Source organism: Tursiops truncatus, chromosome 16 (genome assembly GCF_011762595.2).
Source record: "Tursiops truncatus isolate mTurTru1 chromosome 16, mTurTru1.mat.Y, whole genome shotgun sequence".
Classification (NCBI taxonomy): Eukaryota; Metazoa; Chordata; class Mammalia; order Artiodactyla; family Delphinidae; genus Tursiops; species Tursiops truncatus.
In genome coordinates this window covers 38,213,927-38,241,254 of record NC_047049.1, presented here as the reverse complement: position 1 = coordinate 38,241,254, position 27,328 = coordinate 38,213,927, and the positions used below count along the sequence as shown (strand labels likewise).

General features: G+C 40.5%; 1 protein-coding gene across 9 annotated transcripts in view; it reads right to left on the bottom strand.

The window, feature by feature from the left end:
* The window catches only part of SGMS1 (sphingomyelin synthase 1), a 293,995-nt gene that overhangs the window by 93,241 nt on the left and 173,426 nt on the right, over nucleotides 1-27,328 (bottom strand). For 7 of the 9 annotated variants that reach the window (XM_019937812.3, XM_019937481.3, XM_019937273.3 and 4 more), the window contains one exon: nucleotides 13,344-13,424. The exons of 1 other annotated variant lie outside the window; for it this stretch is intronic. The gene's annotated coding sequence lies outside the window, so the exon portion shown is untranslated. Of the gene's footprint in view, nucleotides 1-856; nucleotides 1,212-13,343; nucleotides 13,425-27,328 lie in introns of those variants that run through there. One more of the 9 variants, XM_019937732.3, reaches the window with a different exon arrangement.

Sequence of the window (27,328 nt, the reverse complement as noted above, 5' to 3'; positions counted from 1 at the left end):
ACTTCTTACATTAAAAAGCAGTTTTAATTAAGAGCAGATTTTTAAAAGAAGCTCACTATTTCTACATAAATTTAAAAGTGACAATCAGTTCAACAGGGTCAATAGACCTTAGGTCTCCTGGTTCCCGTTACAACCTAAGTAACATCTACACATAGCAAACTCAAATAGGAGGTGGGGGGGGGGAAGCAAGTGCCATGCATTCTCTCGGTGTATTTACTTCCGCAAATTCCACAAGAGCAGTTACCTGGCCATAATAAATAGAAAGCATGGCTGTGGAGTAAACATGCCCACTCCAAATCACAGGGAGCACGTGCTTCCTTCTGGCACTGAGCGCAGATCTCACTCACCAGCTCGCTCCGAACCAGCCAAAGAAGTTGGCTGAAGGACCTTTTTGTACAGGGACTGGAATCTGAGAAAGTGAGTAGTTCCCCAAAACTGAGTAACCAAGCTGTAAATATAACCCCACTACCTCAAAAACCTCCATTAGGAAAGCCGGATAACCCCAAACCGAAACCACCCCCTGGATCCTTGGCTGTCAAAAGCACCCCGCAACATTCAGAGCATTTGTTGACGCAGCCTATCCCGATCCACTGTTTTATCAACTACCCTGTGAGCGTTCTCAGGTGTCAACAGCTATTGCCTGTTTGATCATCAAGGCGGATTTAGTAAAAACTAAGAGTCCCTTCACTTCGCTGTAGAAGGAATGGCAACGACTGCGGTACCGAGTGTCTTCTGCAAGGCAAGGGAGGCTGTTTCTCCCGGCTTTTAACCAGGTCCCACCGTCTGTGACTGCTACAACGCGTCCCCCAGAGAGCACACTAATGAAACCTAGTATCCCAGAAGGAGCAGTACTTACGGTCTCTCCTCCCAGGAGGCCAAGTCTCGGGAAACTTCCCGGGGCGCCAAGTTTGCGCGCGGCGCCGGCGCGCTCAGGGTGCGCGCTGCCCGCCCGGACGCCGGCGGAGAGGCGAAGGCGGCCGGAGGCGCGCCGACTCGCGACCCCGGCTCTTCGGGTGCGCCCGCGCCTCGGCGGGCCCTGGCCGCCTTCTCCCGCGGCCTGAGGGGTCGGAGTGCAAGGACCGCGGCGCTGAGCAGCCGACGCCCCGGCGGGCGGGCGGCGGGAGGATCCTCTCCCTCGAGCAGCTGTGAGCGGGCACGCCGGGTCCAAACCCAGAGGCTCCAGCAGGGAGGCCGCGGGTGTGGCCGGGCAGCAGAGGTTTTTTTGGAATGCGGGGTGTGGCCCTCTAACACAGCAAAAAAGAAATGAGTCAGCCCGTGTGATCCTAACCAATGAGCTTGTTCACTGTCGGTTAAGGCGGAACTTTCCTTTCTTGATTTATATGAGGCTTAGGAGCCTTTTAGACTTTTTTTTTTTTTTAAACTTAAGCCTTTAACAACGTCAAGAAAATGGTAGATGGCCTTACAACTCTTACAAAACAAGGATTAATTTTGTTATGATAGATACTTGATCAGTGGATGTATGTTAATTTCTGTTACTTAGTAAAAGTTCTTAAGCTAGGCAGCGATCCTGGAGGTAATGAGCGTGGAATCCGGCGACAAAGCAGATTGGGATCTAACCTCCAAGATGGATCTAACCTCTGACACTGTATGATCTTGCGCGGGTTAATTATCTGCAGTGAAAGGGACAAATGCTCACCCAACAGTTTGCTGGACATATTATATGTAATAATACATGCAAAGCATTTGGACAGTGCATGACATAGAGTGGGCACTCAAACAATGCTGTCTTGTCCCTCTGATTACTGAATCAAAATCTCCAAACCTGTAGACAAACTGGCCCATAATTTTTGTTTAAATTCTTTTCAATGTTAAAATATCCAAAGAATTTTCGAGCTGAAATAGTTCTTTGGTATTTGCATGGTCTGAGTCCCTTATTTAAGTGATAGAAAACTGAAGAAGCTTTTGGTTTAGGATTCTTGGATTTGGTGTTCCTGTTATACAAGAGAAATTTTATTAGTAGCAGGGGAAAAAAAGGCTTAAAATTGGAATGATTCCATTTATGCCACAATTAAACCAACTTTTAAAAAGTAAGAGTGATTTTGGAAATATTCATTCTATCTCGGTCACTGTACCCTAAACATCATTTTGGAATAGAAGTAATGAAAAGAAACTTAAAGTAGCTTGGAATTGGCAAATTACAGGAGACCACAGAAGTGCTAGGTCCTGAGCACCAGTTAAGAGTTGGTTACTAGTGAGGGAAGAGAGTTTTTGCAGAGGAATAATTTTTTTAAGTTACCAATTAAACTATCTTGGCTTTGGAGACAATCTCCTGAGTTTAACTTCCTCATATTTGTTTAAAACCAGTCATTTCATAGGCCAAGATTTCTTTAAAATACTCTTTAAACCAAAGATAAAATCTTAAGTGAGATCAAGGACCCTTTCTAAAATGCTATTCTTTTCTTCGAACCATCATAGAAGAATAGAAAGAACTCTGCACCTGGAGTCAAGAGCTCCTGTCCTAATCTCTGCCAATAAGTGATCAGGTATATTGCCCTACATAAACTGCTTCATCTCTCTCTGCAGATTTCTAAGCGTTCTTCCAGTTTTAAGACCAAGTTATGGTCCAAAAGAGCAGGCAGAAGATAAGCCTATAACCTAACATTTAACTTTAGCAACAGGCATAAACTGGGCCTATATCCTAGATGATGAAACCGATAAATCACTCTTGACTCTCATATTCCTCATAAAGGTAATCTTATTGTCCTAGACACTGTAAATTAAATTCTGGAGTCATCTGAGCTCCCTCCCTCTCTATTGACAATTCACTATCCCCAGGCATGATGACACCTTCCTAATGTCTTTCACACCTTTTCCATCCTGGTTCAGTCATCCATGCCCTCTTGCCAGGGTCACTGAGTCCCATCCTCTGTGCTCCCAACACATCATCATCACCATCATGTGATAAATGTCAGAGTCCAGCGTGCCATCATGTCATAAACCGGGGGTCCTCTTTCTATCAGTTAAACTAGTATAGTTCTATAGTAGAGATCAAGAGGAAAACATTTGCTTTACAAGCAACTTTCTTCAAACATTCATGTAAATACATACCTATTTTAAGGCACATTGATTTTCTGTTTATGAAACTATTACCATCAATTATACTGGCCAAACTGATAATATGTTGGCTGTTACATCAAGAACTATGTGTGTATGAGCAACTCAATAAACTTCGTGACCCTGCAGTTTTAAATACGCAATTGTACGCATGTGTGCAGCCATACATAGATATGCTGAGATACGTGAAAGTGAAAAAGGGAAAGGTAGCCCATACAGGAAAGAGAGAGATAACCTAGTTTGTTTCTATTGTCTAGGATGCAGTCAAGGTGAAAATGTATAAAGTGGGTGCTCCGTTCAAGAAGAAGGAAGGCTTCATAAATAAGTGCACCTGAGATCATAACTCAAAGCACCCAAGAGATGTTTACAATGATCCTTATGCTTCGGAAATAAGGACATAATTACCAATGTTATTAGAACATCCTCACAATAGAAAAAGGCTCACTATTTCTAGCATATCTTAGTCGCCTAAAGTTAAAATGCGAAGTACAAAGCCTGTCAATCTATGGTTAAAAAAAAGGAACGATTAGCTCCGGCCCCAGTGCCATAATGTTTGTCATTCAAAAGCTGGCTTTCACCTCTCCAACCCCATCTTCCACTTAAAAAACCCTCGGCCAAATAACCCCACCGGTCTACTTGTTGTTCCCCTAATGCAATGGGCACATTATCACCTCCACACCTGAGCCCATGCCATGGCCTCTGTCGGATGGCCTTTCTCACTCTTCTTACTAGTTATTACCTTCCAGACCCACTCAAACCCCTTCCTTTTCCTGGAACCCTCCTCACTGGCTCAAGCCCCAGGGAACTCTCCTCTCCCCCAAATGCCTACAGACCTTATTCTTTATACCTCCATCTCAAACTGACTTAGAGAGCCTTAGTATCTTCCTTCTTTTTGAAATCCCTGACTTTTCTCTCTTGGCAGATGACAAAAGTCCATCGGAGGCAGAGATGGTGTTTCAGAGGCCTTGTATCCCGCAGGACCTAGCAGATTCTGAATGGTTGCTGAGATAATGACGTTTAAGTTATATAACAGCCACAAAGGAGAAAGGAAAACTTTCCTTTTCACTGCTGACACACCAAGAATACACAAATATTATAGCTGTTCAAACCAGTTGGCAAGTAGAACCCAAGTGGCAGATGCGTGTCTTTGCTCTTTACGACACGTTCCAACAATAAAGAATGCCACTACTGAGAAAGCAAATCTGATACTTCCTAAAGGGAAGTACAGTTTACAGAAGAGTGTCAGCACATACAATCTCAGTTCCCCAAATACTAACCCACTCACGAGAACAGAGAGACTAAGTCATTCTATCATCCGTTTCAAGTAAGGAACACATACATACATATCTGACCATCTTACCAAAGTACCAATTCCCCCTTAAATAGAAACATCTACCCGTTTACCTACAAGTGCTCCTAAGCATAAAAGGTAGCAAATGGCAGTTCTCCGAGGCAACTTGTAACTACTAGAACCATCATAAGTTTCCATTTGTTTATATGGTTTAAAATCAAAAGCTATATGACATTTGCATTAGAGCAAGCCTCTGTCCAAGAGTCATTATCATACATAACACACACGGAGTCACTCGTATCCTTTGATGAGTGCTAACACATTTCTGCTTTTATGAGATGGGAATAAACGCTACCGTTGTTCTCAAAAAGCTATGTGATAAATCAGCCAACCTACTATGCAATTACATTTATTATAATTGCCCGTGACAAAGACACAGACTTCTTAAATATTCCAAGTACAAACAACCAAATGAATTATTCAGTATTCTTTAACTTGCAGGTAACAGAAAGGCCACTTGAAGGAGCAGAGGCAGAAGCAAGACAGACTCACTGAGTCTAGCAACACAAAAGCCACGGGGGTGGCTAGGCTTTAGGACCAACTCAAAATGAACTCCACCAGGACAAGAGAACATCTTTGCTTCTACAGGTTGGCTTTGTTCTCCCTTCCTAAAATCTGCCTTCTTCCACTTAACTCCCAGCTCTGCCACTAAGAGGGACTACTCCATAGTTATAATTTTTAAAATTCTTAAGAAAACCTCATGCTGGTCCAGCCTGGGGCCATGTAGCCACTCCAGTGGCCAAGGTCCCATGACTGACTGGTCTACACTAGAACTACCTCGTTGAACTGGCGGGAAGAGCAGTAAGTCCTCCAGAAGATAGGTGAGTTTACTTCCCAGAAGTGGAAAGGGGGGCTCATCTGTCTGCCCCCAAAATATCACCACCTATCAAGAAATTCCACTTCAAGTCTAATGCAAAAGCTTATCTAAGCAGTCCTCAACCTGGTAATAAATTACATTCTGAAAGTTGTTTAATGAACTCTAAAGTTCATGAACACTTCTGTGGCACTTGAAATGCATTTCACTAGAGACCAAATGTAGAGAGACTGGCTTCTCTACCAGACTTTAAAGGCCTATTGAACTCATGTTTTATCTGAAGTATAATGTTAATAATATTTCTAACACTATACTCAAACCCCATTCATAACATTGTTCCTATAGGAAAACGTGTTTGAAATTCCACCTACAGCAAGAAAAACATGCTCAATTTAATTCATTTACTGAGTATCCGGTAATGATAGTGGCTTCCATTGTGCACATATCACTTTACATTTAATCTGTACACAATACAGCAAGGCAGGTATTAACAACTGAACACACGACGAAACTGGGAGTTCGAGAAGGTTTTGAAGCCTAAGGTCAATCATGAAGACAAGTCAGAGCCTGCTTCAGAGATATGAATGTTTGACCCCAAAGCTGGGACTATTCTGTCTGATATCTGTAGCAGCCAGACAAGAGCGGGCTTTCAGTTCAGGTGACTAAGAGCTGAGCTAACATTTCAGACTCTGTGTGAAAGCATCTAGATTTCCCTGCAGAGAAGAGAAGGAACTAGTGGGCATCATACACAGTCAATAGTCAGACATTAACTTTGTATATCTTCCCAAGAGAAGGTGTTTCTCTGTGGCAAAACAAAAGAAAATATTTCTCTGGGTAAACCTTAAATTATACAGATGCTTGTACTGACATGAAGATCGTCTGCAAATTAAGGGTCTATAAATAGTATCTTCATAAAAAATTGATTTTGCCCTGTTGAAAAAAGAGACCATTATCTTAGAGGGCACTTAGGTGTTTTAGAAGAAAGTTAAAATGGCAAAAATAACTAGCTAAGGTGACTCAGTTCTGCCAAAATAAATGCAATGGATGCATTTCACAGCTTTAACTGTATTTCACATTTTAAAAAATGTTTTTGGTTATGCAGTATTTACTACATACAAGAGAATATATTGGGTTGGCCAAAAAGTTCGTTCGAGTTTTTCTGTTACGAAAACCCGAACAAACTTTTTGGCCAACACAATATTTAACTTATTTGTCAGGAAAAATAATATTAACATGAACAATCATGAACACACCGCCCAACCTAAAGGCAGACCATTAGCATTAAACCATGGCAGCTCCCTGAGTGTTCCATCCTATCTGATGGAGGCTGAAAATTGCTTCTTTCTGTGCATGTTGGACAAAAAGTTTGAAAGCCCTTGGTCCAAGATGGGGCTCTAATAATAAATTAACCCAGTGCCTTCTGAAATTAAACTGGAGAAGTGATCATGAGTAATGAGACACAGAACAGCTGAATTCAATCATAAAGGAAGGGCACAGGTAAACTGTACATTGTCTTAATCTAGAAACTGCTCATCAGACAGAATTGTAGGAGCTTTTGGTTTTACTCCATGGTCCAAAGCCAGGAGTAGTCATTAGACAGATTACTAGGCACATGACCTGAAATATGACAGGTCAACTGGAAATTGTTCCAAACTGAGGTAAGGTATTAGTAAGCCAAGACAAACTGGTTCTCCCATGCAGAGCCTCAAACACATCAGACACCATAAGAAGAAAAAGAAAAGGAGCCCATGGACTAATAACAACGAACTTCATGCATCATGGAGAAAAGGACAAATAACTTGAGGGGGGAAAATCAAAGAAAATAGTCAATAATTTTGTTGTAACAGGGAGTTAAACAGCTTATATTATGGGGAAGCATTAAGATAAAGAAATTAAAGAGTTTACAATATACGTCTAAAGAAAGGACATATACACTAAGCTAGTGAGAGAGTCAGTGTAAATTGTGTGACTAAAAACTACATATTGAGAATAAGGAAGTCTAACACGCAATGCAAATTAAATGGTACAGTAAATACATGCTAAGGAGGAGATGGAAAAGGGAAGATAAGCTTAACTAAGAAAGCAATGACATTTAAAGACCATCTTAAGGATGGCATACAACAAAGCGGGGACACCTACATGAACACAGTTTGCCAATTATCAAAGTGACACTCTCCCTCAGCACCCGACACTGTCTGCCTTGTTTTATAGCTGCTGGGATACACAGCATCCAATTGCATCGTACTCTAAGATTCCTGAAGGCTGGGTCCAGGGCTTGGATTTTTTAAGCCTCCAGACGTCCAGACCTTGACATGGGACATGTTCTACAAATGTTAGAAGAAAAAAAAAAATTAAGAGTCAAGTTGGTCAACCCTAAATACCTTATTTAAATGCCTTATTTGAAGTGATAACCTCTGATGAAGGTTGACCTCTTCAATGCAGGAGGAAGAGTGTAGTACAACAGATGATGGGGAACACTGTTTCTCAACTTAAAAGGAAGTTCTCTGTACAAGGTGTGTTTGTGTGTGTGTGTGTGTCCTGAAAGGGAGACAGGGTGGTACCTAATGGGTGAAAAAGGAGCGGATCAGTTCAGGTTGAAATATGCTGCTGTAGCAACACCAGCATTTTGGAGGCCAACAACAGAGAAAGGTTTATTTCTGGTCCTGTTTGGTTCTTTGCAGGTGAGCCAAGGCTGGGCTCCATGTTGTCTTCACTCTGCGACCAAGGCAGAAGGAGCACCCCTAACTGGGACAGGCTGATCTCACGGCAAAGAGAAAAGAAAGACGGCAGAATCAGGCAATGTCTCTTCCATTTCTGCCTGGAAATGGCACATCATTGTTATTTACATTTCTTACTATTTGCAAGGCCTATGGCAAGCCAGCCACAGGGCTCAGCCCTCAGTGGGGTGGGAAAGAATATCCTCTCACAGGATGGAGGGTGGGTAGGGAGGAATAGCAAATGTTTTGACAATAATATAATCTACCACAAAGGAAATGGAAAATGGCTAGCGAAGTGCTTTCTTCCCTTCAGTAGTGATAGAAGAAGATGTCCTGTTATAAAAAAGCAGTCTTTCCATTTCTGTGGTACTTTACGGTGTTTTCATAATATTTCAGATATTGTCTCACTGTATCCTTACAACCAACCCGGTGTGATCCCAGGACTTGCCCGAGGCCCCAGCAGCTCCTGAACTGGAACCCCAAGTCTGGTGACCTCTCACCAAAGGAGCCTTTGAGGCCTCTGTTTCACCCGCAAAATGGAGATAATCCCTGACACGTCCTAAGAAGGTTGCTGAGAGATTAAGTAAAACAACATATTTAAAACACATAAGCATATAAAAGTACTCAACAAATATAAGGTAGTATTATTATTAAATTATGATATCTATGTCTTAACCCATGTCTTTCCCAAATTAAATTTAATCACAAATAGTTTGTTTAAATTCCTTAAGAAGAAAATGCATTTATTAATGTTTCCTTCCCCTGTCAAAACCATAAGCTCCCCTAGTTGAGTTTTATCTGTACATACACACTTTCCCCATGACTTCTCTCACTTGTTTACTCCCTGACTGATCAGTTTCTTAAGATTCTCAGGAAGTTTCAGAAGGCAGCGCTATTAATAATTTTTATTTCTTCCCAAACAAGAGAAATTAAGGAAAACTGAAGACACCCAGTCTTCATTTCAAGTATGATATAGATTCCACGCGTGGCTCCCAACTGAGAATGAATAAAGGACTTAGCATCAAAGGCTCCAGCCCTAATTAGCACTACTTGCCTTCGCTCTTTGCATTCTACCAAACTACAGTTCCAGCCTTTCCCCAGAATGGAATCTTCCTTTCCCACCTCTGCCTCTTGGCTCAAACTGTTTGTCCTACCTAGAGTATTCCCTAGGCACTGCCCCAACTCTGTTCAAAGATCCTGCCCAAATATTGAATGATTAGGTAAGTGCACCACAGTGCATACACAAAGATGTTCATCATAGTGTGCTTTACAAGAATGAAAAGTTGAAAACAACCTAAATGCCCACTAATAGGGAAATGGTTAAATCCATTACAGACCACATATACATGGAATGCTACAAAACAATAACAAAAATGATGTAGGTTATACCTATTGAGGTGGCATGGTCTCAGTATATTATCAGTTGAATCAGGTTTCAAAACAATATTAATAATGACCCATTTTAGGGAGGAAAAATATGTATCTAATCTAGACACAGGAAGAGTATGGCAGAATACAAAAACAAAGCTAATAATGGTATCTCTGGGTAGTGATAATGATTTTTCGAATCTTAGTAATTTTCACACTTTAAAGCTCTTTCCAATTAGCATTGTTAACTTTTATAATCTAAAAAAGTGTATTTTAATTAAAAGGCATTAATCATTAATACCCAATTCAAACGTCATCTGCTCCTGAAACCCTCCTCGCCCCCCCCCCCACCCCCCGGTCTAGCCCACCCTTATCACACAGGTAATTCCTCTCTCCTGTCTGTTTCCTGAGAGTCTAATATATCTATTATAACATTTACCACATTTGTTTTGAAATGGCAGTTTTCTTTGTTCAGGCTTGATTATCAACTCCTGAAGTGGAATAAGCCTGTTTTACATTTACTGGAATCTACCCTAATAACCAAGTATCCAGAAGTATCCAGACCCAAGTATCCAGAAACTACTGAGTGTGTTGATTTGAACATAAAGAAAGGCTATAAAATTTACACATTTGAAGACCGTACACCTAGTAGTGCTCTAATCAAACATTCATTTATAGTGGGGATGTTCAGAAATTGCATAGGGTCCATTCTGGAGAGAGAAATGGTCAATCAGGATATTTTATCTGTGGCAAAATTTCTCTATTAATCATTACTCCCATGTTTGCTTTCAAAGTTACCAAAGACACCCTTATTCAACTTGTTTAAGACATGGGTTAATATTTCTTAATCCAGAGGCAAGTCTCTCAGATTTTTATCCATGAGCTTCCTCTTCAAATGGACAAGAACTACTTTTGCAATAATCCAAGTCCAATCCTGACTCAGTAGGAAATATAAATACCTATTGTTTTAGGAAGAAATAAGGGAAATAAATGTTTTAAGATTATGTAAGTCTGATTCAGGGAATTGACACAAATGAATGTTTTGAAATATCCAAGGCATTTTTTGAAGGTTCAATAAAGAATGTGTTTTGAGAACTAGGTGGGTGAGATTTAAAATAAAAACAACCACCACGATCTTAGCTGTTACTTAGCAATTTCAGGCTTCAATTGTTCCCTTCTAAAGGGCAACTGAGAAAACTGAAGAAACTGCTTCCAGAAGAAACACTGAGATATCTGATCCAGTTTTCTTTCTTCCTTCCATTTTATTCCCTAAGATTTTAATCCAGCCAGTATGAACTTTAAACTGCCCAGGTTTTTTGTTTGGTTTTGTTTCGCTCTCTCTGGAGACAATTCCTTTTCCTTAATTTCTGAATCAAAAGCAAAGCTACATGCCATGGTTAGTTAGGGGCACCCTGGCTGCTTGTCCCCAAAGTGTCACTACCTGAGGAAATGCAGAGTCACGGGAGTACAGAGAAGGGAAAGAAGGAAGTTCAAAAGGGAGTGAACAGTCTGACTTATCTCCAAGCACTGGCACTCGAAAGCCAGAAGTGAGGGATGCCAGGGGCCAGTTACAAAGCTGAGTTAACAACGTGAGAATGCCAGTCACACTCTTGAGAAAATAAGTCTAAATTCTAAACTGATCCTGACCCTTATCTTCATTCCAGAAGCTATGGGGACATGATAACTTGGTTTACTTAGCATGGATTCAAAACCAGGCCAGGTTTGCTTTTTTTTTTTTTTAACATCTTTATTGGAGTATTATTGCTTTATAATGGTGTGTTAGTTTCTGCTTTATAACAAAGTGAATCAGTTATACATATACACATGTTCCCATATCTCTTCCCTCTTGCGTCTGCCTCCCTCCCACCCTCCCTATCCCACTCCTCTAGGTGGTCACAAAGCACCGAGCTGATCTCCCTGTGCTATGCAGCTGCTTCCCACTAGCTATCTATTTTACGTTTGGTAGTGTATATATGTCCATGCCACTCTCTCACTTTGTCACAGCTTCCCCTTCCCCTTCCCCATATCCTCAAGTCCATTCTCTAGTAGGTCTGTGTCTTTATTCCCATCTTACCCCTAGGTTCTTCATGACCTTTTTTTTTTTCTTAGATTCCACATATCTGTGTTAGCATACGGTATTTGTCTTTCTCTTTCTGACTTACTTCACTCTGTATGACAGACTCTACGTCCATCCACCTCACTATAAATAACTCAAATTTCGTTTCTTTTTATGACTGAGTAATACTCCACTGTATACATGTGCCACATCTTCTTTATCCATTCATCCGATGATGGACACTTAGGTTGCTTCCATGTCCTGGCTATTGTAAATAAAGCTGCAATGTACACTTTGGTACATGACTCTTTTTGAATTTTGGTTTCCTCAGGGTATATGCCCAGTGGTGGGATTGCTGGGTCATATGGTAGTTCTATTTGTAGTTTTCTAAGGAACCTCCATACTGTTCTCCATAGTGGCTGAACCAATTCACATTCCCACCAGCAGTGCAAGAGTGTTCCCTTTTCTCCACACCCTCTCCAGCATTTATTGTTTCTAGCTTTTTTGATGATGGCCATTCTGGCCGGTGTGAGATGATATCTCATTGTAGTTTTGATTTGCATTTCTCTAATGATTAATGATGTTGAGCAAACCAAACTCTTACCACCAGGGCTGAGAAAGATAATTGAAGATTTGTGGCTTGGAAACGTCTTCACAATAGGAAACTTACAATCAGTGGTGAGCTGGGGCCAGCTCATACCAGTCCCTTAGAACAAATTGCATATTCTCAGGATTTTTGGCAAGGCAGTTGTTAAACACACCATCATTACAAGTTAAATTACATAAACATACAATTAAACTATACTAAGAACAAAGATCATAAATACTCAAAACACGTCACTTCCTGTTTTACTATTATCAATGCTCTTGATGTTCTTTGCAACTATTGTACCTGGTTGGTAGGAGATCATATAACAGTGTGCTCCTGCACATCCCTTCCCAACTCTGCTGGCAGTGACTTTTGCCGGTAGTGTGAAATCAGCTATGGTGGGAGTGTTCACACCATGGAAATCAGCAAACACTACAACCCCCTCCCCCCATCAGGGCTGGCTCTAAACATTTACCTGCATATCACTACCTGCAATGTTAACCCACCACTGCCTGACAGGAGCTCAGGAAGTTCAGCTGGCCAGCCTTCTAAGTCAAGAAAAAGGCTTGCAAACTATAAATCATGATACAAATATGAGGATAGAAAGTAACTACTTTTATTGTGGCCCTGGAATGTACCAGTCACAGCACAAAGTACTATCCCCATGGTATTTCGTTTCATGAGAGGTATTATCAAATCCAATATACAGATGAGTCAACTGAGATTGAGAGGCTGAGTAAGTAACTACTAAAAGCACAACAGCAAGAACCAGGTCTATGAATGTCTGACTCAAAAATGTATGATCTTTCCAGTAACTACCCCACTTACTAATGTTATCATTACCATAACGAAACCAAAACCAACCACCTATAACTGTCAGATAATTAACAAACACTAGTGGCCTTTGATATGTAAAAGAAAATGGTGTAATGAAGAGGAATAGACAAAGAGCTGACTTTTATTCATATTCACCAAGTTTATTCATATTTACCTCCAAAATGTACCCACAAAAAGTGGGTAAGAAATGGGGACCACAGAACCAATGGAATGAAGAATGATCTGCATTTGAGAAGGGCTACTCCAAGGTTAATGTAAAAGGAATCCTCTTTCAACTCTTTAAATACTTATGCTCTATCCACCAAACAGACATACCCAACCTAAGATGACACATTCTACCAAGAAAGAATAATGCAAAAGCAAAATTTCTCAAATGTTGGCACCAACTTTCTGTAGTGTTTGGATATTTACTTTTCACATTTTTCTCTTTTAAATTTTTGAGGTATTTAATTGTGCTGTTATTTTACCATGGTTTCTTACAGAAAATTCACCCTGTAGTCAACGGAATTCTAAAGGGCTAACAAAATTTTACTCACTGATTATTTTTTAAAATTCTTGTCATCTTGGCTTCCTATAAGTTACCGGCTTCTCCCACTGTTTCTGTACATTTCCATCACCTGCCATGAGAAGAAAGAATCTGATTATATGTCTCATAAAGACCATTTCCTGGTTTCTACTACATTAGTCTTTTCCTTTCTTTACACCCAAAACACACAGAAAAATATAGTTGTCTCTCCATTTCTCTCCAAAATCAAAAAGGCAGGAGAGAACACCACAAAAGATCACCTCAAGAGAAAGAACTTGAAAGAGCAGTATTTCTACTCTTGGGGTTTGGGGTGGACACTCTTAAAATACCCTCCCTTATGTTTTCAGGAAGAAAATTTTTAGTCTTTCTTGGGAGGAAGCAGTATTAGAGTAAGCCACTTTCTCTCTCTACCTCTCCCCCCCAGCCCCTCCTCCCTTCTCAAAAGCAAGTGACTTATCACCTGGGAAGGCTAGAGTAAGCACTGGCTTAGTGCTGAGGCAGCACACAGAGCTGGGCAGCAAGGCCCTCCCTCTTGTTCTCTCCAACACCTAGGGCCAAGCTAACTTCCACACAGTAAGCAGGACAAGGGCTGCCTGCTTCTGGGAGGGCCAGCCAGCTCTCTCTGCCAGCTTCTCTCCAGCCGTTACCAGACTAGGATGACTAGGTCAGGGTTACTAAGGTCCAATTAATGCTTTACAGAAGGAGGTAACTGACAATTCTCAGTTCTCCAATCCTGTTTTTATCAGTAATTAAGCTACTATCTATGTTGCTTCCCACTTGAGTTGCTCTATTTCTCAAATTGTTTAAAGATTATACGATTAGGGACTAAGATGGCGGAGTAGAAGGACGTGCTCTCACTCCCTCTTGCGAGAACACCAGAATCACAACTAGCTGTTGGACAATCATCGACAGGAAGACACTGGAACTCACCAAAAAAGATACCCCACATCCAAAGACAAAGGAGAAGCCACAGTGAGACGGTAGGAGGGGCACAATCACAGTAAAATCAACTCCCATAACTGCTGGGTGGGTGACTCACAGATTGGAGAACACTTATACCACAGAAGTCCATCCACTGGAGTGAAGGTTCTCTGAGCCCCACATCAGGCTTCCCAACCGGGGGGTCCGGAAACAGGAGGAGGAATTCCTAGAGAATCAGACTTTGAAGACTAGTGGGATTTGATTGCGGGACTTCGACAGGACTGGGGGAAACAGAGTCTCCACTCTTAGAGGGCACACACAAAGTAGTGTACGCATCAGGACCCAGGGGAAGGAGCAGTGACCCAAGGGGAGACTGAACCAGACCTACCTGCTAGTGTTGGAGGGCCCACTGCAGAGGCAGGCGGTGGCTGTGGCTCACAGTGGGGACAAAGACACTGGCAGCACAAGTTCTGGGAAGTATTCCTGGGCGAGAGCCCTCCCAGAGTCCACCATTAGCCCCACCAAAGAGCCCAGGTAAGCTCCAGTGTTGGGTTGCCTCAGGCCAAACAACCAACAGGGAGGGAACCCAGCCCCAGCATCAGCAGTCAGGCGGATTAAGTTTTACTGAGCTCTACCCACCAGAGCAACAGTCAGCTCTACCTAGCACCAGTCCCTCCCATCAGGGAACTTTCACAAGCCTCTTAGATAGCCTCATCCACCACAGGGCAGACAGGAGAAGCAAGAAGAACTACAATCCTGCAGCCTGTGGAACAAAAACCACATTCACAGAAAGATAGACAAGATGAAAAGGCAGAGGGCTATGTACCAGATGAAGGAACAAGATACAACCCCAGAAAAACAATTAAATGAAGTGGAGATAGGAAACCTTCCAAAGAAAGAATTCAGAATAATGATAGTGAAGATGATCCAGGACCTCGGCAAAAGAATGGAGACAATGATTGAGAAATGTTTAACAAAAACCTAGAGAATTAAAGAACAAACAAACAGAGATGAACAATAAAATAACTGAAATGAAAACTACACTAGAAGGAATCAATAGCAGAATAACTGAGGCAGAAGAACGGATAAGTGACCTGGAAGACAGAATGGTGGAATTAACTGCTGCGGAACAGAATAAAGAAAAAAGAATGAAAAGAAATGAAGACAGCCTAAGAGACCTCTGGAACAACATTAAACGCAACAACATTCGCATTATAGGGGTCCCAGAAGGAGAAGAGAGAGAGAAAGGACCCGAGAAAATATTTGAAGAGATTATAGTCAAAAACTTCCCTAACATGGGAAAGGAAATAGCCACCAGGTCCAGGAAGCGCAGAGGGTCCCATACAGGATAAACCCAAGGAGAAACACACCGAGACACAAAGTAATCAAACTGGCAAAAATTAAAGACAAACTAAAATTAATGAAAGCAGCAAGGAAAAAATAACATACAAGGGAACTCCCATAAGGTTAACAGCTGATTTCTCAGCAGAAACTCTGCAAGCCAGAAGGCAGTGGCATGATATACTTAAACTGATGAAAGGGAAGAACCTACAACCAAGATTACTCTACCTGGCAAGGATCTCATTCAGATTCGATGGATAAATCAAAAGCTTTACAGACAAGTAAAAGTTAAGAGAATTCAGCACCACCAAACCAGCTCTACAACAAATGCTAAAGGAACTTCTCTAAGTGGGAAACACAAGAGAAGAAAAGGAACTACAAAAAAAAAACCCAAAACACTTAAGAAAATGGTCATAGGAACATACATATCGATAACTACCTTAAAAGTGAATGGATTAAATGCTCCAAACAAAAGACACGGGCTTGCTGAATGAATACAAAAACAAGACTCATATATATGTTGACTACAAGAGACCCACTTCACACCTAGGGACACATTCAGACTGAGAGTGAGGGGACGGAAAAAGATATTCCATACAAATGGAAATAAACAGAAAGCTGGAGTAGCAATACTCATATCAGATAAAATAGACTTTAAAATAAAGAATGTTACAAGAGACAAGGAAGGACACTATATAATGATCAAGGGATCAATCCAAGAAGAAGATATAACAATTATAAATATATATGCACCCAACATAGGAGCACCTCAATACATAAGGCAACTGCTAACAGCTATAAAAGAGGAAATCGACAGTAATGTCAATAATTGTGGGGGACTTTAACATCTCACTTATACCAATGGACAGATCATACAAAATGAAAATAAATAAGGAAACACAAGCTTTAAACGGCACGACAGACCAGACAGACTTGATATTTATAGGACATTCCATCCAAAAACAGCAGATTATACATTTTTCTCAAGTGCACAGGGAACATTCTCCAGGACAGATCACATCTTGGGTCACAAATCAAGCCTCAGTAAATTTAAGAAAATGGAAATCGTATCAAGCATCTTTTCTGACCACAACACTATGAGATTAGATATGAATTACAGGGAAAAAACCGTAAAAAACACAAACACATGGAAGCTAAACAATACGTTACTAAATAACCAAGAGATCACTGAAGAAATCAAAGAGGAATTCAAAAAATACCTAGAGACAAATGACAATGAAAACACGAAGATCCAAAACCTATGGGATGCAGCAAAAGCAGTTCGAAGAGGGAAGTTTACAGCAATATAATCTTACCTCAAGAAACAACAAACATCTCAAATAAACAATCTAACCTTGCACCTAAAGGAACTAGAGAAAGAAGAACAAACAAAACCCAAAGTTAGTAGAAGGAAAGAAATGATAAAGAACAGAGCAGAAATAAATGAAATAGAAACAAAAAAAAAAACAATAGCAAAGATCAGTAAAACTAAAAGCTGGTTCTTTGAGAAGATAAACAAAATTGATAAACCATGAGCCAGACTCATCAAGAAAAAGAGGGAGAGGACTCAAATCAATAAAATTAGAAATGAAAACAGAGAAGTTACAAAAGACACTGCAGAAATAAAAAGCATCCTAAGAGACTACTACAAGTAACTCTAAGCCAATAAAATGGACAACCTGGAAGAAATGGACAAATTCTTAGAAAGGTATAACCTTCCAAGACTGAACCAGGAAGAAATAGAAAAAATGAACAGACCAATCACAAGTAATGAAATTGAAACTGTGATGAAAAATCTTCCAACAAACAAAAGTCCAGGACCAGATGGCTTCACATTCAAATGTCTGAATTCTATCAAACATTTAGAGAAGAGCTAACATCCATCCTTCTCAAACTCTTCCAAAAAATTTCAGAGGAAGGAACACTCCCAAACGCATTCTATGAGGCCACCATCACCCTGATACTAAAATCAGACAAACACAGTAAAAAAAAAGAAAATTACAGACTAATATCACTGATGAATACAGATGCAAAAATCCTCAACAAAATACTAGCAAGCAGAATCCAACAACACATTAAAAGGATCATATACCATGATCAAGTGGGATTTATCCCAGGGATGCAAGGATTCTTCAATATGCATAAATCAATCAATATGATACTCCATATTAATAAACTGAAGAAGAAGAACCATATGATCATCTCAATAGATGCAGAGAAAGCTTTTGACAAAATTCAACACCCATTTATGATAAAAACTCTCCAGAAAGTGGGCATAGAGCAAACCTACCTCAACATAATAAAGACCATATACAACAAACCAACAGCAAACATCATCCTCAATGGTGAAAAACTGAAAGCATTTCCTCTAAAATCAGGAACAAGACAAGGATGTCCACTCTTGCCACTATTATTCAACATAGTTTTAGAAGTCCTAGCCACAGCAATAAGAGAAGAAAAAGAAATAAAAGGAATACAAATTGGAAAAGAAGAAGTATAACTGTCACTGTTTGCAGATGACAAGATACTATATGTAGAGAATCCTAAAGATGCCACCAGAAAACTACTAGAGCTAATCAATAAATTTGTAAAGTTGCAGGGTACAAAATTAATGCACAGAAATCTCTTGCATTCCTATACACTAATGATGAAAAATCTGAAAGAGAATTTAAGGAAACACTCCCATTTACCATTGCAACAAAAAGAATAAAATACCTAGGAATAAACCTACCTAGGGAGACAGAAGACCTGTATGCAGCAAACTATAAGACACTGATGAAAGAAATTAAAGATGATACCAACAGATGGAGAGATATACCATGTTCTTGGATTGGAAGAAAATATTGTGAAAATGACTCTACTATCCAAAGCAATCTACAGATTCAATGCAATCCCTATCAAACTGCCAATGGCAATTTTTACAGAACTAGAACAAAATAATCTTAAAATCTATATGGAGATACAAAAGACCCCAAATAGCCAAAGCAGTCTTGTGGGAAAAAAAAGAAGCTGGAGGAGTCAGATTCCCTGACTTCAGACTATACTGCAAAGCTACAGTAATCAAGACAATATTCTACTGGCACAAAAACAGAAACATAGATCAATGGAACAAGATAGAAGGCCCAGTGATAAACCCACGCACCTATCGTCAACTAATCTATGACAAAGGAGGTAAGGATATACAGTGGAGAAAAGACAGTCTCTTCAATAAGTGGTGCTGGGAAAACTGGACATCTACATGTAAAAGAATGAAATTAGAACACTCCCTAACACCATACACAAAAATAAACTCAAAATGGATTCGAGACCTAAATGTAAGACCGGACACTATAAAACTCTTAGAGGAAAACATAGGAAGAACGCTGTTTGACATAAATCACAGCAAGATCTTTCTTGATCCACCTCCTAGAGTAACGGAAATAAAAATAAACAAAAAGGACCTAATGAGACTTCAAAGCTTTTGCAAAGCAAAAGAAACTACAAACAAGACGAAAAGACAACCCTCAGAATGGGAGAAAATATTTGCAAACAAATCCACAGACAAAGGATTAATCTCCAAAATATATAAACAGCTCATGCAGCTCAATATTAAAAAAACAAACAACCCAATCCAAAAATGGGCAGAAGACCTAAATAGACATTTCTCCAAAGAAGACATACATATGGCCAAGAAGCACATGAAAAGCTGCTCAACATCACTAATTATTAGAGAAATGCAAATCAAAACTACAATGAGGTATCACCTTACACCAGTTAGAATGGGCATCATCAGCAAATGTACAAACAACAAATGATGGAGAGGGTGTGGACAAAAGGGAACCCTCTTGTACTGTTGGTGGGAATGTAAATTGATACAGCCACTACGGAGGTTCCTTAGAAAACTAAAAATAGAATTACCATATGATCCAGCAATCCCACTACTGGGCATACACCCAGATAAAACCATAATTCAAAAAGACACATGCACCCCAATGTTCACTGCAGCACTGTTTACAACAGGCAGGTCATAGAAGCAACCTAAATGCCCATCGACAGATGAATGGATAAAGAAGATGTGGTACATATATGCAATGGAATATTACTCAGCCATAAAAAGGAATGAAATTGGGTCATTTGTAGAGACGTGGATGGATCTAGAGACTGTCATACAGAGTGAAGTAAGTCAGAAAGAGAAAAACAAATATCGTATATTAACCCATTTATGTGGAGCCTAGAAAAATGGTACAGATGAACCGGTTTGCAGGGCAGAAATAGAGACACAGATGTAGAGAACAAACGTATGGACACCAAGGGGGGAAAGTGGTGGGGGTGGGGTGGGGGTGTGTGTGATGAATTGGGCGATTGGGATTGACATGTATACACTGATATGTATAAAATGGATGACTAATAAGAACCTGCTGTATAAAAAAATAAATAAAATCGAAAATTAAAATAAATAAATAAATAAAATAAAAATAAAGATTATAGGATAGAAAAGGTAAATGATAAAGCAACCCAAACCACCAACATCTATCAAAGGACAATGCCCAGATAAAACCTTGGCTCAAAATCCTACCACTTCCTAGCCACGTGTCCTTGGGAAAATCCATCCACATTTACCCAGCCTCAATTTCTTTATTTCTGAAAGAGAATCAAATGGCCCCTACTATACTGTGTGGTTGTGAGAATTTAAAAAAATGAAAGACATGATCTGCCAAAGTCAAACTTTGATCTAACAAGGGTATCACCCCAGCACCAGGGACACCCAGAGTGCAATGATCAGACTTGCTACTTCGTCCATATATACAATTCAAATAGCGCAGATTCATGTAATTCATGGAATAATGGACTATGCTCAGCAAAGTGCTCCCCTTTTCCAAAAGGAAGTCATTCAGAATGATGTTTTACTTCTGTTTTTCAATTTCCTAACATTTTAGGGTCCCCAACCAAGCGGTAGGAAGTTCCAATTTCTTTCTCGTCACAGAACAGCCCAAATGAAAACATCTTACTTCTAGCAAGTAGAATGCAGCAATTGCTCATTTTATGTGAAGAACATATGGCTCCAAGTAGACAACACTTATAAAATAGGAACCTGTTAACTTTCCTCACCTGAAGCCTCAGTGTTAAAGGCATTCAGAGAGAAGAGATTAATATTAATTGTAAAATGGCTCCATACACTGAGGTACCATGAGAGACGGTGTCACCTCAGTTATAGAACAGGCAGAAACCCCAAGTCATCCAGACCATTAGGATGTGTGCGTGTCTTTAAGAGGGGCATAAAGAAGGGAGAGAATGGAAAAACACCCCATCAATACAGAGAGCTTCCTGGTAACAAAGAAAGAACTTGTCAACACCAATAAAAATAGCAGGGAAGGAATGAAGAGTCAAAGATTTGTATTGTAGATTGTACCCAACACCGAGGAACATTCTCATCGGCTGGCTGTAGCTTTATACTCCAGGTTACTTGGTATGGAAGGCTTTGAAAAGCATGGAAAATGCAGAGAGTTTGATATAAGTTTAAAATACATAGTCTTGAACTCTACCTCTGCTATTTAATAGCAGTGTGGTCTCTGTCAAGTAAGTTAATCCTCTAAGCCTCAGTTTCCAGGTCTGTAAAATAAGGACAATAATACATACCTCGGAGAGCAGTTATGCAGACTAGAGATCATGCATGTACAGTGCCCACCACAGACTATGTCCCCAAAATATAATTACAATTATTGTGTTTGCTAGTGCAAGTATGATAGTCCATCAAATTCAGACTCTTTCTCTAGGTGAACATTTCGGAAAGAGGTTCAAATCACACTTTTGACAACAACATGAAACTCTTCTAAGCTGATCTGAATGAAGTGTTAAATAAAAATCTCCATCTTAGTTGGTAGCCTTTACTAACATGCAAACCAAAAGTTATAGCTATGCATTTGTTAGCATTCTTCATATCAGTACTGAGTTTCTTTTTTTTTTTTTGCGGTACACAGGCCTCTCACTGTTGTGGCCTCTCCCGTTGCGGAGCACGGGCTCCGGATGCGCAGGCTCAGCGGCCATGGCTCACAGGCCCAGCCGCTCTGCGGCATGTGGGATCCTCCCGGACCGGGGCACGAACCCGTGTCCCCTGCATCAGCAGGTGGACTCTCAACCACTGCGCCAACAGGGAAGCCCCTGAGTTTCTTTTTTTGATGATAAATTCTTGAAGAAGGGAATGAAAATTTTCCACTAGTGCTAATTCTTCTAGTGTGCATTGTAATGCCAAGTACTGAGCAGACATCTATGGAAAATAAAAGCCACACTGCGAATGCCAGTAGCCTATCACCAAGGCTAGCTTCACTTCACAGCCTCATCAACAACAGTATGGATTTGTCAGCTATGTTTTCAAGAAAAACAAAGACCACAGGGTGAGGCACTACCAACTTTTTTTTTTTTTTTTTTGCGGTACGCGGGCCTCTCACTGTTGTGGCCTCTCTCGTTGCGGAGCACAGGCTCCGGACGCACAGGCTCAGCGGCCATGGCTCACGGGCCCAGCTGCTCCACGGCATGTGGGATCTTCCCGGACCGGGGCACGAACCCGTGTCCCCTGTATCGGCAGGTGGACTCTCAACCACTGCGCCAACAGGGAAGCCCGGCACTACCAACTTTTAAACAGAACTTTCTATCTACAAAAAGTTCTCCTTGACCCCTTCATCGCTTTGGGACTCATTCCAGTGGTGCTGACTGCTCAGAGTAAACTGAGTACTCTTCTTGTACGTTCAAAACCTGTGTACAATGCCCACAAGAAAATGTCTCATTACAGTTTAGTTGCTCCTGATTTTTTAACAAACACACGTTCTTTGCTATGATGGAAAATATTTTAATAGGTTCAAGGAATCAATTTCATCCTCAAAGATGGTCACTTGCCACCACCAGGGTTATTTGAAAGAATTAGAAGTGATTTCAACAACTGACTAATGAACTACCCATGTGGCAGAAGACACTGTGCTCAGTCCTGGGGCTGGGGAAGGAGTTACAAGGTGGTTGAGATGAAGTTCATTCATGAGAATGCAGTGCAATGGCAGTATTACCAGAATACAAGCAATTAACTTAGCTGGTGCACTGAAGGAGAATAATGTGGATGTATAAATCCTGGCTGGGACAGTTAAAAACTCAATATTTCTTAATCATACCTGACATACAATGTTAATATTCTACAACAGTCACGCAGGAACCTGGCTAAAAAGAAGATGCTCCTTTTTGAACATACACTTTATCTTCTAGGGCGAGGCCAAGCTCCCACAAGGTGGAAGGAGACTGGCAGGCATCAAAACCAAGATCATTTGAGAGATGCTAGAGGATGTCACTTGCACTAAGGCTGCAGAAGTGGATAGAAGCTCTTGTAAGACATGGTTGTATTGGATTCTTAGCCTCTTTTCTCCTAAGGAGTTAGTTCATGAAGAGGGGTTTAGACTTTCTCTATGGGAGATAGTGTCCTATGGTCATTAAAAGCATGTGCTTTGCAGTCACACAAAACTGCATTCCCCAATCTACCTTAAAGACCTTGAGGATGTTCTTTAATTCCTCTGAGCTTCAGTTTCTTCATCAATAGAATGAGACTAACAGTAGTACTACAGCTTAATGTTGTTCTATGGGTTAAAGACATAATGCCTGCAAACAGTTTAATAAAGGTCATGGCACACAGTAAGTGCTCATTAAATGTTGTTGTTATTGGAAGAAGTAAACTATCCTCATCCTTAGGAGGCAAAGCAAGTTCCAAGGCAACATTAACAACAAAAAAAAAGAGGTATCCTCATGAGTTCAGAAATGTTCTGGCCCACTTCACCAGAAAAAAATCTTGGTCTAAAGTTTCATTTAGTCATAAAGCACAAATTGCTCCTATATCAGTGCACATACCTTGGGAGCAAAGTAAGAGCGGCAGCAGCAATCAGAGGCTTATTGGCCAGTGAGAAAATCAGAACTGTTCATATCACCCACACAGAAACAAAACTAAATCACTTGCTTGAGATTCCTCAGCTAATAAATGGCAGAGCTGGGATTCAAACCCAGGCAGCCTGGCTTCAGTTCTTGTCGTTTTTTTAAAAAAAAATTTATTGGGGTATAATTGATTCACAATGTTGTTTTAGTTTCAGGTGTTCAGCAAAGTGACATGTTATACATACATATATAACCACTCTTTTTTAGATTCTTTTCCCACATAGGAGTCCTTGTTCTTAACTGACACCATGCTGCCTCCTCAGCAATGAAGAAGAGCAATAACTGGAGACTGAGCAAGTCACAGACCAGGAGCAGGACGGAGAAAGGCAAGAAACCCCCTAAAGATGACTGAAGAGAAGAGGGAAATAAGGGAAATGACACAAAAGAGCAGCTAATGGGGCCAAAGAGTAAAAGGACCCAAACCACTAATGATTCTACATTAAAATCTAAAACACAGTCCTAGCAAGAATTCTAAAAGGATGGCACTGGGAAAGTGAACTAGTGTTGGGATTCAGCACTTGCTTAAGTACAACAGTGAACAGAAGACATAAAAGCTGAGAAGATGCCACTTAGATCGTTTATATAAGCCTCATGCTGACTTAGAAACACCTGCTAGGGAACACGTCACACACACAAAATACCAGCTGTCAGGGGAGAGCCCCCAAAGCATGAGAGTTTCTTACCAAGACTGAGATTCCTGCTATGTTTTTCTTGCGTTTCCACAGTGGAAAAGCGGAAGAAAGGCCACCAGGGTGTTGAATTCTCTGTCGGTCAGAAGAAAGGAGACAGAAGGATGAGAATTGTGCCCTTAGCTAAGTAGAAGAATGCCCAGAGAGGAGAGAAGAGATAAAGAGAAGCCATATTCCTGGCCAGCCTCAAGTGTGGCAGGCTCCAAAACGGCCCCTGAGATCCCTGTCTCTTATTATCCATGCCTGTGTAATCCCCTTCCCTTGAGTGGGGGTGGGAACTGTGATTTGCCTGTAACCAACAGAATAAGACCAAAATGACGGGACACGTGGTTACATCACATAAGACTGTATCGTCCATTCTGCTACGAGATTCTCTCCCTTGCTGGCTTTCAAGAAGCCAGCTGCCAAGTGATGAGCTGCCTACAGAGAGAGCCAGGGGAGGGCAGCCTCCAACTGACAGTTAATAAGCAACTGAAGAGCCCACAAGAAACTGAATTTCTGCCAACAATCACATGAGCTCAGAAGAAAACCCTTCCCCAGTCAAGCCTCAGATGAGACAGCAGCCCTGCTGACACCCTGATTGCAGCCTTATAAAGTACGTAGCCAAATCACAACCAGTCTCCTGACCCACAGAAACTGTGAGATAGTTTCTGCACTGATTAAGCAACTAAGTTGGTAGTGGCGTTGTCAGGCAGCTACAGATAACCAATACAGAAGGGACGTGAGGCACAAGTTCCTGATGCAACCACATGTCCTTCTGAGAGAGGAGGGGAAGGAAGGAGAAGGCTGGGGCCAGGGCCTGGGAGGGTGCTCCTGCCCTCACATTGGCATGCATCCTCCTGTTCAACTATCGACTCAGACACTCAGTTTCCACTCTTACCACACACATCCTGTCACCCTATTCTTACCATTTGGAAGACAAAGTGGATCATAATGACCAAGGAAAATACAATCTTGTAAATGGCAGTCAGGTTCCCTGGCTGGCCTGCAAAGGCTATTTAACATGCCAAACACTGACACAATTAAATGCCACTTGTAGCAAAACGGCTGGACCTACAGATTATCATACTAAGTCAAGTAAGAAAAAGACAAATATCATATGGTATCACTTATAGGTGGAATCTAAAAAATGGTACAAATGAACTTATTTATAAAACAGAAACAGACTCACAGACATAGAAAACAAACTTATGGTTACCAAAGGGGAAGGGGGTGAGGGGAGGGATAAATAAGAGTTTGTGATCAGCAGATACACACTACTATATATAAAACAGATAAACAACAAGGTCCTACTGTATAGCACAGGGTCATATTCAATATCTTGTAACAAACTGTAATGGAAAAGAATCTGAAAAAATATGTATGTGTGTATAATATATACAGATATATATATGTATATATAAACTGAGTCACTTTGCTGTACACCAGAAACTAACACAACATTGTAAATCAACTATACTTCAAATAAATAAATAAATAAATAACAACAAGAAGAAAAGAAACAGCAAGAGGACTTCGACCATCTTACGAGATATACCATGACCCTACCTATCATAAAATAATTTTCACAAAAGTGTGTTTTAAATGTGATATAATGGACTTAAATACTTTATAAAACCCTTAATTGGAGAGACACATTAGAGATTTTCCATACTGGTGGTTTTGAGACCAGAATAAAAATCCAAACATCTAAAGTTCCATCCAGTTGCTAATATAGGGTCTTTAAAAATCAAACACATATATTTTGAAATCTTCTGAGCAAGTACCAACAGTTTCTACAAATTAATTCAAGTAACAATTCTCAAGCAGAGCATACAGCTACAACTCACTGAGCCAGAGACCTTCTACTTGACTAGGATGTCTTGCTAAAAGCAGAAACTGGTGGGGGTATCCTACACTCACATCATTTGAAAGCTGGAGAATCCTCATTAGTCTTCTCGTCCTGGCCTCATAGTTGACAGATGATAACACATAGACCAAAAGACTTGAAATGACCTGTTCAGGGTCAGCCAGCAGCACGGCCTGGGCCTCCTATTTCCCAGGTTTCTTTATGCTCAAGCCTACCCAACTTTAGCTTCAACTCCAGACATAATGAAATCAGTGGTATCAAATATTCTGTGAGGAAAACAACTGGGATTAACTTCCCCTGACTCTACAAAGCTTCAACTTGTAAAAACTAAGCCCTGTGGCAAGAGGAAAGAATAACACTGATTAAACATTCATATTAAGTGTTCAATCCATTTTCAAAAGCAATGCACAGGATTTTCTAAGTAAACTGAGATGCCCCTAAAATAGGCTGCCTTTTCTTGTGAATGATCTGCTTTTTTTTTTAATGAATGTTAAGTAGGGAAGAAAGTCAAAAGAGGCATAGAATAAACATTTGTGCAAGCGTGCTTATTCCACTGCTTTAGAAATCCCCACTCCTAAATCCACTGACTCATTGCACAGATATATTCATTACACAGATATTCATTACACAAATGCTTTGGCGTAGTAGGTGCTGTATATAAGGAGCCTGTTTGGACATAAATAATGTTTACTAATATTTTCAGCAGAAGTAACCACATGTAAACAAGTAACCACTGCAGAGAGAGAGATTTCCAGCCTTTTTTTTTGGTAGGCTATTAAGAATGCAGACTGGAGCTCCCTTTCCTCCTAGAAATTTCCGTATTTAAAATAAAAATCAACTTGTTTTTCTCTGTAATAATACTGCCTTTAAGGCAGCAGTGGGAGTTATCAAAACAAAGGGGTTTAACGTCCCCAGGTCGCATCCTTCCAGAACTCTCATTAGGGAAGTCTCTCAGTAGCCTAAAAGAAAGTGGTCTTGCACTCAGCATTTTCCTTCATAATCTTTTCGTCTCAGCACCAAGAACAAATATATGTTTAAAACAAACCAAAAAGAAATAGGGCTTATTTTCTCCCACGCAGCCAGCAGTTTTCTCTCCTCAACATGAACTTACACCTCTACAGGTATTACCTTCACTAGGACACGATTTAACCCTCCCATTTTAAATGCATCTGAACGCTTTGACACAGTATTAAAAATACTGGTATTACTCAAGGTAAAAATAGACCAACTGTTTGCCACACGCGAGGCTCTTTT